Raw genomic sequence first — 13,699 nt, 5'->3', positions numbered from 1 at the left:
TCATGCACAAAAGTTTATAACTTAATTTGACTCTTTAAACCAAATTGCCCCTCCTCCAATGGCGATCGAGATGACAGCTGAGATAATGGTTGACTGTTCGTGGTGATTGACTGTTCATAGTGGTCGAGATAATGTAGTTCAGATGGTGATCTCGACAATGGTTAAGATTGTCTATATCATAATTTAACTGCCAACTCGACCACCATCAGTCTAAAAAAAGCCCAATGAGTTAAAATTGGATATTTTTGGCGGAAATATCAAAAAAGTTCATAAGACAATAAAATAGATCTTTTAATAAAAATTGCCATTATAAACCACATGCTATATATCAGTCATAGAGGTATGAGCAATGTTGTCCGTGACATTTGTTGAGTTGAGTTTTGTAGTCTTTTAAGCCAACACCAATCAAGTGCCATGTTATGGCCTGTTGGAACAACATAGAACAAGCGGCCATCATTACCGGGCACTGCGTATATATGCACCCAGATAAATGGAATCACGAAAAGAAGTCAGAAAATGATGATTGCTGTAAGACTAAGTTCCCATTATGCATAATGAATTGTCATACCTGTGGGTTGGTCTGTTTGTTTTATCAACTATACTATTCTGACAACTTTTATAAATACATACAAATCACATCTCTTATAGCCTAAAAATTAAGCCTACTTTTATATTTGTTTCGCCTGGATTAGTGATATATATATATATATATATATATAGTAAGTGGTTTATTAAGACATTTTTTATCACGACCCTAAACCCTAGAAGTAGATGAGTTTATCACTATATATATATATATATATATATATATATATATATATGTTATCTTATAGGAATCAACAACCAAATAAAAGGGACAATTTAAGAACATATATTGTCAGTCATTCTCTTAGGCGGAGGTCTGTAATTTCATTTTTACGAACACTAGGTGCCGAGCGCTCGGCTGAACATTTTTGCTTCTTCCTCGAGCATTCGACATTGGTTTGTAGGCTTTATGTTAAGTTTTAACTTTTGGATTTCGGGTGAAACTGTACTTTTTTGCTTTTTCCTCGAGTGTTCGGCACTGCTTTTTCGACTTTATGTTAGGTTTTAACACTCAAAATTTTAGAATTAAAACCTAACATGCAGTCTCATTCTATATCCTAGGAGGGTATGAGTATGGGGTGAACCCGTACCCTATACCCTCAAAAAAGGATGTGGAAGCAATGGCGAGCGCTTCTTGCAGCACTCGGTTGTTATAAAAAAAACATTGTCGAGTGCTTTGCGATGGATATCCACAAAAAAAATATGGACGCATTCGTCTTAGAGAAAAAATCCATATATTGTTATGATGAAAGAAAAGAAAACAAAAAGTGAGAACATTATTAGTTGTTCCTTCCTTAAATGTATATATTCTTTTGTATTTTTTATATAAAAAATATAAGTGATAAAGTTTAAGAAAATGCTAATTATTCACATCCCCCCCCCCCCCCCAACTTTTTACATGCAATTATTTAAAACGGGGCAACAAGCATACTTGCAAAAACCCTAGCCGCTACCTAGAGTGAAAAATTCCAAAACTTTTGTTTGCGGCGGCCTGAAGGCTCATGATTTTGTTATCTTAACGATTTAGGTGATTTAGTTTTGTCAAGTCCCTCTCTTGATCGTGGATTTGACTAGAGTTTCACCATAAACTCTAGGTTAGTTTTGATTGTTGAGTCCCTCTCTTGATCAAGGGTTTTCTCTTGCTATCAATCGAGATGAATTTGTGTTAGTTAATCATTGTTTTAAAAGTTAGTGTGGATAGTGATTTTGTGTCCGCAATGGGGCTAGAGGTGTTGGTGTTGTTCTTCGGGACAGTCACAAGGAGGTTGTGGTGGTGATTGCCCATCCTCTTTTCGGTATCTCTTCACCCCAAAAAGCTACAATTTTGGCAATTTTTTGCAGGCTATGTAGTTTTTTGATTGCAAGTGTTGAAGCTTTGGTTTTCTAGTCGGATGTTCATGCTATCATCAATCGATTTAGGAGCTCGGGGGAGGATCTTGCATCAGACAGGCATCTTATGAGGCAAATTAAAGGGCTTTGACGTCTATTTGATAGTTCTACATGTTGTTATATTTCTTGAAATTGTAATCAAGTTGCATTTGTGCATGCTAGTTTTGCTTTGAATTGTAGTGACTTTCATTCATGGCCATCATGAGGTTCCTTCTTGGTTGGAACCTCTTCTCCATGATACTATGTAATTCCCTATTTGCTTCAATGAATTATGCTTTAGCAATCAAACAACAAAAAGTATATATACTTGCAATTGTTATGAATTATTCAAGTAAAAAATAGATCACCAATGCCAAAGTTATACGTTAATTCAAGGTTGTTATTAGACTTCAAATTTGTTTCGAGATTCTTTATTGGATTTTATTTGCATCAAGATGCTATTTTTCGAAATTTTTTCTTAATTATTTTTTTTTCAATTTACATGGCATTCACACATTGTACTCTACAAAATAAATAAAATAAAAGACTAAGAAGAGATTAACTTTGTGAGATGAATTGATACCACGTAAAGTTTTTTTTTTTTTTTTTTTATCAAAGAGACATATTATTAAGCTAATCAAAAAGGTACATGATCAACCAAAAGTGGAGAATGAAGCCAAACTTGAACCTCACCTGCCCAACTATTAACATTATAACAACTAAGAGCATATTGATAAAGCTAAAAGATGAACATCCCAACTACAGTTATGGGGAATAAAACAAGGGTAATTTAATTAAATAACCCACTTTGATCTCACTTAAGCTTTTTTTACCCTCCCTCTCAAAAACTTACTTTTCTAACCCTTTGATAAATTTTTGGACTAAAATACCCCTTATATTTATATTGACAAAAAAAAAATGACCAGATCTGACCTCTCTCTCTCTCTCTTTCCCTCCCTCCCTCCCTCCCTCCCTCCCCAGCTAGCCAACCCAGATCAACCAACCCAGCGAATTGATGAATGGGTTTTCATGTCTTCTATATCTTTTTTTTTTTTTTTTTTGCATCGAATTGATTTGCATATCTGATTCTTCTGCAAAATTTGTTTTGGGCTGTGCACTACTTCCATATATCTAGATTTGTTGTCAACGGCCATATATATATATATATATCTAGATTTTCGATTTTGCCAAGACCCAAGAAGTAGTGCATGCAAGTGGAATCTCCCAGTGCACTACAACACAAAAGCAATGGCATATTCTAGTAGGGGTGGGCATTAGGACCGAAACCATCCTATTCTGTGCCATTCCGTATCATTTGGTCTCATCCTGTTTTTTTTTTTCAATCCCGTACCGATCTCGTCCCGTACCGATCTCAAACGGGATGTGATCGGTCCTGAAGGTTCAATACCGGGATGGTCCCGTCCCGTACCGTACCGATTAATTAAAATTTAATTATTTAATAATTTAATGGGCCCAAATATCACTAAACCTATTTTATTTTTTAACTTTCAGTCTTTCACCCAAAAACCCAACCCACACCCGTGAGGCCAAATGGCCCATGACTCCCAAATGGCCTACAATCCTAATTCCTAAATGCCTGAAATTTGAATCGTTTGATCCCTAAAATTCTAAATCAGTAATCCCCAATTCTGAATTTCAATCGAATCACTCTCACTCTCTCAGACTTTAGAGTATCACTGTATCAGACTTCCCAATTCTGAATTTCCCAACTTCAGACTTCACTTCAGAGTTCAGAGACTCCTCCCAGCGGCCACTTTCCCTCTCAGCCTAACCCTCTCCCAGCAGCCACTCTCCCTCGCATCCCACTTCAGATGAAGCCGTCGCCGTCTCTCGTCATCGCCGTCTCTCGTCGTCGCAGTCTCTCGTCGTCGCCGTCGCACCAGCTTATCTGGCCATCGCACCAGCTTCTGTGGTCGTCGCCACAACCTCTCAGCCCTCGCCGTCGCCACAGCCTCTAGTCATTGAGTCGCATCGCACCACTGGGCACCAGCCTGGCAGCCTTTCTCCCCCTCGCATCGCACCACTGCACGTCGCCGTAGCCCATCTTCTCTGGCCATCGCACCAGGCACCAACTTCTGTCGTCATCGTACCAGCTTTTCTCCCCCTTGCATCGCACCACTACACGTCTGCACCAACCTCTATCTACAGGTTATGGTAAGTGATTGAACATTCTGGGTTAGAATGTTAGATACTTAGATTCTGTTGTTTATGTCAATTGATATGTTATATGTTATGGGTTATGCAGTCTAATCCCCTCCAGCAGCAGAGTGGCCCGAGTGGGGTTTCTTGTTCTTCAACAGGAACCTCACCATCACCAATGAGACCACCATGCCCACTGTCCAACTCTATGCAAACTAAACCTGCAGTAGAAGAGAGCCAATGAGGAGGAAAGAACATGTCATCCCAAGCAAATGAACCTGTAAGTGAGCTCAATACAGATAGTAAAGATAGATTTGAAAACAAGCGTAGTTGGGTTTGGGATCACTTTAAAGAGTATGAGGAAAAGAAAAAAGAAAAAAGAAAAAAGAAAAAAGAAAAAAGAAAAGATAATGAAACAGGGAAGATGATAGAAGTAGAAGTTGTTCATAAGAGAGTTAAATGCATATATTGTCCTAAAGGTTCTTTAGAAGATTATGCTGTTGATAGTGGAAAAAATGGGACATCGGAAATGCTTAAACACATTAGAAAATATTGCAGATACTACTCACCCAATCAAGATAAAAACCAAAATATCCTTACTGGTGATAAGAGTCAGGGTAACAAGATGGTTTCTAGGGGGTTTGTGCAGAGTGATGTTATGGAAGCTTGTGTTGAGATGATTGTAATTGATGAGCTTCCATTTAGTTTTGTAGAGAAGATGGGTTTTCAGAGGTTTTGTAGTGTTGCTTCCCCATTGTTTGATGTCCCTTGTAGGAGAACTATAGTTAGACATTTTCTCAACATGTATGATGTCCATAAGGCCAGCTTGAAGAAGGAGTTGAGTGGCTATAGGATTAGCCTCACTACTGACACTTGGACAAGTGTCTGAAACCTTAATTATATGGTGCTCACTGCCCATTTCATTGATAGTGATTGGAAGTTGCACAAAAGAGTTTTAAACTTTTGTGTGATTCCTAATCACCAAGGGTCCACCATAGGGAAGCTTATTGAGGCTTGTTTTTTGGAGTGGGGGATAGAGAAGGTCATGGCCATAACTGTTGACAATGCTTCTGCAAATAAAGTAGTCATAGATTGGGTGAGGTCTAAGATGAATAATTGGGAGAATTCACAAGCTGTTTTGGGTGGGAAGTATTTGCATATGAGATGTGTTGCTCACATAACCAATCTAATAGTGGAGAGTGGGTTGAAGAAGCTGAATAGGTCTGTGTTAGCCATTAGGAATGCTGTGAAGTTTGTGAGGTCCTCTCCACAAAGATTGGACTATTTTAAATCCTCAATGGAAAAAGAAAAATTGTCCACCAAAAGTATTGTATGCATGGATGTCCCCACAAGGTGGAATTCAACATTTATAATGTTGGAGGTAGCCTTGAAATTTAAAAAGGCTTTTGCAAGAATGGGGAAGGATGAGGACATCCCATTTTTGGCTTACTTTAAGGAACCAGATGAAGAATATGATGAGAATGACCATGTGATTAAGAGTAGTGGTAAGCGGTCTAGGGTTGGACCACCTAATGAGGATGATTGGGAAAAAGCAAGGGTGTTTGTGCAGTTTTTTAGGGTATTTTATGATGTGACTTTAAGGGTTAGTGCATCTTTGCACCCCACTATCCATACAACTTTTCATGATCTTTTGGCTATTAACCGTGAGATTGATAGGTTATTTGTGACACCTGAGATGGCCACTGGTTCAGAGACTGAGAAAGTGTTGTGTGACTTGGCAACCAATATGAGAGAAAAATACGATAAGTATTTTTGAAAAATAAACCAGCTGAACCAATTGGTGTTGATTGCACTTGTTTTGGATCCAAGGTTCAAGATGAGACATGTAACTCATCTGTATAGGAAGGATGGGTTTGAAGAATGGGAGGTGGATGGGACCACCTCACGGATTAAAGGAATTTTGATGGCCCTTTATGAAGATTATGGACCAAGAGTAGATGGTGGCATACACGTTAGAAAGAACCAGGATTCTGATTCACAAAATGCTACTTCTAGTTCTATGGTAGAAGCTGGGGGTAAAGGTGGTAGGAGGGATGATATTTTGGATGATTGGAGAAAGGTGGTGGAAGAGAGTAATGATGCAGTGGTGGCACATGAAGTTGATACATACTTGATGGATCCTTTGGAATGGACAGCTAAAGGAGCACATGGTTTTGACATTTTATTGTGGTGGAAGCTCAATGGTCTCAAATATCTTGTGTTGGCAGCAATTGCAAAGGATGTTCTTGCCATTCAAGTATCTCCTATTGCATCTGAGAGTTCTTTTAGCACTGGGGGCAGGGTCATAGATGCATTTAGAAGTTCATTAACTCCAAAATCAGTGGAGGCCTTGATTTGTATGCAAAACTGATTGAGGGGAGATGACATTTCCAACTTGGATTTAGAAGATGAACCTTGTCTTGAAGAACTTGAATTTTATGAAAGTGTTGAAGCAGTAGGTAATGTTTTGTTTATTATCTTAAACTTTGCTTGGTTTACTTTGTAAGTTTGTATTTGTTTTGTAAGTTTCATGGACTAAGTTACTAATTGCTATGAATTATTTTGTGTAGAATATGCAAGTACTACCATTGATGCCACTTGTAGTTTGAAGAGTTGAAATCCAAAAGCAAAGGGAAAGTAATTTGGATTTCAATTACTTATGAGTTTGAGATGTAATAAGCCATAAAGCTTAATTCTAATTTCTGAGTTTGAGATGTAATAAGCCATAAGGCTTAATTATGTTGTGTTTGTGATGTAATAAGCCATATGTTTAATTATGTTTTTCAGTTTTTTTTTTTTTTTGGTTTGGGATGTAATAAGTCATAAGGCTTAATTATGTTTTTTAGTTTAGATTTGGTAAATAAGCCATGAGGCTTAATTGTGATTTACTGATTTATGAGTTTATGTTTGAACTTTGAAACTTTGAAAATTTGAATATTTGAATTGTTGAAGTTTATGTTGTATTGTTGTTTATTTGAATTTTAAATTGTTGAATAATTGGTTGAATTGTTGAAGTCTTGAAGATGAATTTTCAATCTTGAATAAAAACAGTTTATTACTTGAATTCTTGTTCCGTTTGCATAGTTGAATAAAAATAGGTTATGTTTATTGTTTACAGGTTATTATTTGAAGATGAATCTTGAATAAAAATTGAATAATTGATTTTTTATTATTTTTTTGTCTGGGATCGGGATGGTACCGAACCCGTACCGAATCACTTTGGTACGGGACGAGATGGTACCATAATCCCAAAACCCTCATCTCATCCCGTACCGATCCCGAACTCAAATCATGAGATGGGAACGGGATGAGGTAAGTCTCATCCCCTTCCATCCCGTGCCCACCCCTATATTCTAGTACAAAAGTCCATTGGCGCGCAGCTCCATAAGCAATTTCAATTTGTGGCCTCTAACTAGGTTTCGTATCAGCAAAGATGAAGCTTATCATTCTGCCATTGCTCAATAATTCATAAACAAATAATTGGGTTTTAAACCACAAATAAACTTTTCTGAATAAAATATACCAAAACAAATAATCCTTTCAAATCGTTGGTCTGATTTATTGAAGAAAATGTTGAGATTGAGGGAGTGGATCTCAAAACTAGATCTAAATTCAATAGAGAAGAAGACGAAGAAGAAGATACAAAACTTTTGGTGGACAAAGTGGTCGACATAGCACCGTGTCGACCAAAAAGTCCACTTGAAATAGTGTCATAGCACATGTCGACCAAAAAGTCCACCAAAGAGTCCACATCTGCAATTTTTTTTTATCTTCTTCTTCTTCAATATTGAATCCAGATCCAGATTTTGAGCATTGTCTTCTTTCGGTAGTTCATCTTGTTAACCCAGATGTATAAACTCTACCATCACATTATCTATCTCTATTTGGTGAAAACCCAGAAAAATAAAATTCTACCACACATGCAACTCATATCTAAACTGCATCATATTGGGTGCATTGAAATAAAATACATTAGATCTCTAAATCATCAACACTATATCTAGAAACCAAATCTCTAAACCATTGTAATAGAATTTCATATTAATTGTAGCTTAAAAATACAAATTGAACATTTTTGTTCAACTTTCAAACAAGAAAGAAATTTCCAGTAATAAAGGGATAAACAATTAAAGAACAAACTTAGGCTCATGGCCCAAAAAAAAAAATTTGGTCGAGTGTGATAATGGATAGGAGCCAAAAATATGTTGCCAAAGAATTCAACTTATGTTGCCAAAGTCCTTTTTAATATGTTAAAAAGTTGTTGAGTCGAAGATCTGGGGAGCGGTGGGTGGTGGGCAAACAGTGAGCGGTGATGGGTTTGGTCGCAGCAAGTGGCGCGGGAGGTGGGCGCAAATTTGGTGGCAGGTGAAAGAGGAAGGAGGTGAGCGCAGATCTGGTGGCTGGGGAAGGAGGAAGGAGAAAATGTGAAGAAAAAAATATGAATTTTGGTATGTATATGAAGGGTATTATCAAGGAATAAAATTTCGAGTTTCGAGGAAATTTTGATGGAAATTTCAACGGAAATTTTGATGGAAATTTCAACGGAAATTTCGAAGATTTTTAAATTTCGACATAAATTAGATGGAAATGACGAAAATTGCTATCAAAATACTGAAACTTTACCATATGTTTATTTAACATATTATCTACTAAATTGATAAAAAAACATTGAAGAAATCAAATTAATTATATAGTAGGTTTCATATAATATAAGGTAAATATAATGCGCGCTGGAACAAATACTGTTAAATAAAATCAGTATATTTTTTATACCGTATAATTTAATTATACACTAAAATCTAAACCCTAATACTCTATATATTCTATATACCCTAATACTCTTTATACTCCATAATTTATACATTAAACCCTATATACTCTATATTCTTTAGGATATTAGGTTTTAAGCCCCTTAGGATACTTTTAATTATTTTTTATATAGAAATGTACTAAAGTTTAAGGTTTAAAATAACTAAAAGAAATCTCAAACCTTTTTTTTTTTTTTTTCCAATTGCCCAAAGGCCCCAAACCCCCCCTCATTTTTTTTTCTTTCCTTATTTTTTTTCCCCGTGCCTCTCTCTTCAGTCTTTTTTTTTTTATATTTTATCTTTCCTTCCTTTTTTCCCGTTTCTCTTACCTAGCCAAGCTTTGTCTTCACTAAGTGTAACAACCCAAATTTTGGCTTATGGTAATTTTGTTACTTAAATTTTTCAAATTTGTTTTAAGGTTTGTTTAAAGGAATTAGAAATTTCTTTAAATTTATTTTAACTAGCTTAGACCTTTGGTTGTGGTTCTAGAGCTTAATTGTGTGAAAATGAATTTTAGAAAATGAAAATTCAAGAATTTGGCGATTATTATTTTTTTCAAAATTAAATTATAAGAGTAGGATTTTTCATAATTGTTTTGAAAGCAATTTGACTATTTTGAGGTTATAGAAAATTAGTACTCATCAATACGAGTCCATAGAATTTTTCGGTGAATTATTTGGAGTCTCGAGTTTTTTTTGGTGAATTTATGAAGTTGGAAAAATAGAAAATATGAAAATTTCGATAAATTTCGGTAAATTTCACCGAAATCTTCTCGAAAAATTATTAAACATGTGTTTAATTTCGACACTCTAAAAAAATGAAATTTAATTCCTTGGGTATTATAGACAATTCACACAAAAAAAAAAGTTAGAAAAGTAAGTTTTTATGAAATTGGTCAAAATAGCTTAAGTTGTATGAAAATAGGTCATTTAATTAAATTGCCTATAAAACAACAACTAGAATCAGAAAAGAATGACCAAACCCAATTTGCCTCAACCAATAGTTGACCATCAAGCGCCTAGTACCTCCACTTGCCTCTAAAATCGATTAGCAATTGCTTAAGCATCAGATCCCAAAGTAAGAGAGCTAAACGCAGCGCCCAAAGTGAATTCCACCCCATGATTAATTGCCAAAATCTTTGCTTATTGTAGATGATAGATGCCAACAAGAGGAAAGGCAACTACATGCCATCACAAGCTCTGCCGTCCAAAAATGGATGATTGCTCCAGCACCTCCAACTCTCGTTACACGATATATTGATTCCAAAACATACAAAGAAATTGAAAAATAAACCAACAATAAATTAACCTGAGTTCGTCTCTATTAACAATAAGCCAAAGAAAAACTCTAGACAAATCCTCTCTAGATAAACCCTTTCTAAGATCAAGAGAGGAAGGGACTCGACAAACCAAAACTAAAACTAGAGTTGATGATGGTACTCTCGAAAAACCCTCTCTATGATTAAGAGAGGGACTCAACAAATTAAGACGACTAAATCACTAGCTAGCTTGTGGCAGCCTAAAATACCAAAGCCGCCGCAGTCAAAATTTTGGGGTTTTTTCACTATGCAATTATTGATGCCATGTAAGTTGGGAAATAAAACTTCAAAAAAAAAAAATAGTTGTGACAATAAACTTTTACAATTATACACCAATGATTGATAGTTATTCTTTGATGTGGATCTCATAATCTAATTACATACTTAACTCTTATGTAATAATATATATACAAGAATGTTCTAAAACTAACTAATTAGTAAGTTAATACAAAACTAACCACCATGTTGGGCCCACTGCACAATGTAATCTCAAAATCCGAACCGTTTTTTTTTAGCCCCTACTTCAAAGATCATTCCTGTAAAAAATCTCTAAAATTGGAAGTCATTTAGCCATTTGATTATAATAACAACTATTTCTATGCTTTTATCGAAAATACTGATCGTCTATTTATTTGATCTTAATTAGATGACTACATGATTGTCGATTTAGTTGATTTTTTGCAATAATGATCTTTTAAATATGGCCTAAATAATTGATGGTTCGGATTATGAGATTAATGATGTGATGGGCCCAAACGCATGGTTAGCTTCGTATTAACTTTCTAACTGGTTAGCTTTAGAGCACTTCTATATATATATATATATATATATATATATATATATAGAAGTACTCTAAAGCTAACCAGTTAGTAAGATAATACGATGCTAACCATTCTTTTTGATCCACTACACAATGAAATCTCATAATCCAAACAGTTCATATTTTAGGTCTTCATTCAAAAATCATCCTTGCAAAAAATCAACAAAATTAGAAATCATTTAGCCATTTGATTATCATTACAATCATCATGTTTTATTGAAAAACTTGTGTTCATCTATTTACATGAGCACAATTGGTTTGCTAATTATAATTGACTAAACGATTTTTGATTTTGTTGATTTTTTGCAAAGATGATCTTTGAATGAGAATCTAAAACAAAAATGGTTTGGATCATGAGATGATATTGTGTAGTGGGCTAAAAATGATGGTTAGTGTCGTGTGTATATATATATATATATATATTTAACATAAAATATATGGAAAGCAAAAGTTACAAATACACTAGCATGTGCTCTGACTTCGATTTTACCAAACCGATTAAGTCCCAATCAATATTTTCTCCAATTTTGGTAAAGAGTTTTCACAATCAGAAAATCAAAACCAAAGTTTTCTTAAAAGTTATGGTGTAATTTTGGTTAGCATATTATAAAAACCAAAGTTTACCATTTACTGACCTATAAGTATAAATAGATATTCAAACACATATATTTAACAATTTATACCAACTAGCTTGTGGTCTACTAGTAGTATATCTCTCCACAATGTTGGATGACGCAGCGTAACACGCAATTAAGAAATATTAGGGAAAACCAGCGTTAATCCCTAAGAAAGAATCTGGAATCCACCAGAGAAATGAGAGAAATCTCAAGGTTTTTCTGATTGAAATAATAAAACTGAAACTTACAAACAGCCAAAAGGTTGTTTAAATACGTTCAGAACCCTAGACGTTCGAAATTCAAAACGGAAATAAAAATGGAAATAAAGTACAATTTAGGAAATTTATTCTAAAACACTAAATTGCTTATTTGAAGCCCTAACGAAGGAATTTGTCTTGTCGTTCCCTTCGAATCGGTATATCATGGGCCCATTTCTGACACTGGGCCGGGCTGAAGCTTGTTTCTTTTCTTGGGCTTCGGCGGTCGAGTTGTTGCATGAACCGTTCTGCCATTTGTTCTACATCATTGGAGATGTCCCAAATTTGAATCTCTCCTCTCCCATATCAAAATAAATATAAGGTGCATTGAATTTAGATGCTAAATCAAAAACAAAAACAAAAACAAGAATTTCTTTCTTTTTAACTAGTAAAATTTTATGATATTTCATTTTAGGCAGTGACTTTTAAATTGGCCAAAATGTTGGTGGTGGGATTAACCAACACTTTTTGGTTTTTATAAACTCAAGGTGTGATTGCATGGCATACAATCACTTTTTGATTGAGTCTCATTCACAGCTTGATTCTGGTTCATCTCTATATATGTTGTAGGGCTTTAAACCCTTAACTATTATAATAAGAAAAAAAACTTACATATCTCCATGTTATAGTGATGTGGCATCTCTTAAAAAGAGAGATAGATACAAGAGATGAGAGAAAGAAAGAGAGAGAAAGAGAGTGAGAGTGAGAGAAAAGAAAGAGTCAATGAAAGAGGGTGGTATCACATGAGGAGATAGGTAAGTTCTTCTCTTATAATAAACTATGACTATGACTGTAACTGTGACTATAAGGCAGTCACAATAATATACAAAATTGAAAACAAAAACACTATAGAGCATCCGTAGACCAGCCAATCAATCGGCGGCAAAGAAATCTCTGCTTCATACTAAATTTGTGGCCCCAAATGAATTTTGTCTCCCTTGCATAGTTTCTAAACTTCAACAACAACAAAAATGGTTACCTATTGTTTTGGTGAAGCAAGTCTCTCACTTTGTATGTAATCCAAATTTTAATATGAGCAAATTACACGCAATTATCTTAAGTTTACACCCTTTTTTAAGTTAATATTCAATAAAAAAAAATTGACTTTTTTTTATTAGGGTACTAACTTAAAAAATGGTGTAAAATTGAGGTACTTACGTTTAATTTGCTCTTTTAATATATTATTATAAAATCTTAATAAAATCATGCAATCACATACATATCTTCTTTTATATATAAAATATACTTATTTTTCTCATAATAATAAAAGAATTCTTCTTATACTAATAAGATTATATGAGTCATTCTCTCATCCACACTCGAAAATTCATACCTAGTCTGAGCAGAATCTTATACGATAATCATTTATGTCAATACTATACGAAAAACAATGATCTTACTATCTTAGTACTTTTCATGTGTAAACAATTTCCGTATAAGATCTCGGATTCTCGTATAGGATCCTAGATTTTCGTATAGGGTCTGGACAAGCCTCCTGTATAGGATTAACATAAATAATTTTTTTATAGAATCCAGTCTATACCAACAGTGGATGCAATTATATAACACCATCTACTTGTATAATTAGGATTAACAGCATGGCATCTTTAAAGTTGTATGTGTATCAATTTGCATTAGTACTAATATTTTGAAAATTGAATAATATTAAAAAAAAAGTCTCTTAAATTCTTTTGATACAAGAAATTTTTGTTTTGGCTGAGTAAATACCAAACTGAACCCTATCAAATACATTATACACCTATATC

Source organism: Dryas octopetala, chromosome 5 (genome assembly GCF_963921425.1).
Source record: "Dryas octopetala chromosome 5, drDryOcto1.1, whole genome shotgun sequence".
Classification (NCBI taxonomy): Eukaryota; Viridiplantae; Streptophyta; class Magnoliopsida; order Rosales; family Rosaceae; genus Dryas; species Dryas octopetala.
This window is presented reverse-complemented; position numbering follows the sequence as displayed.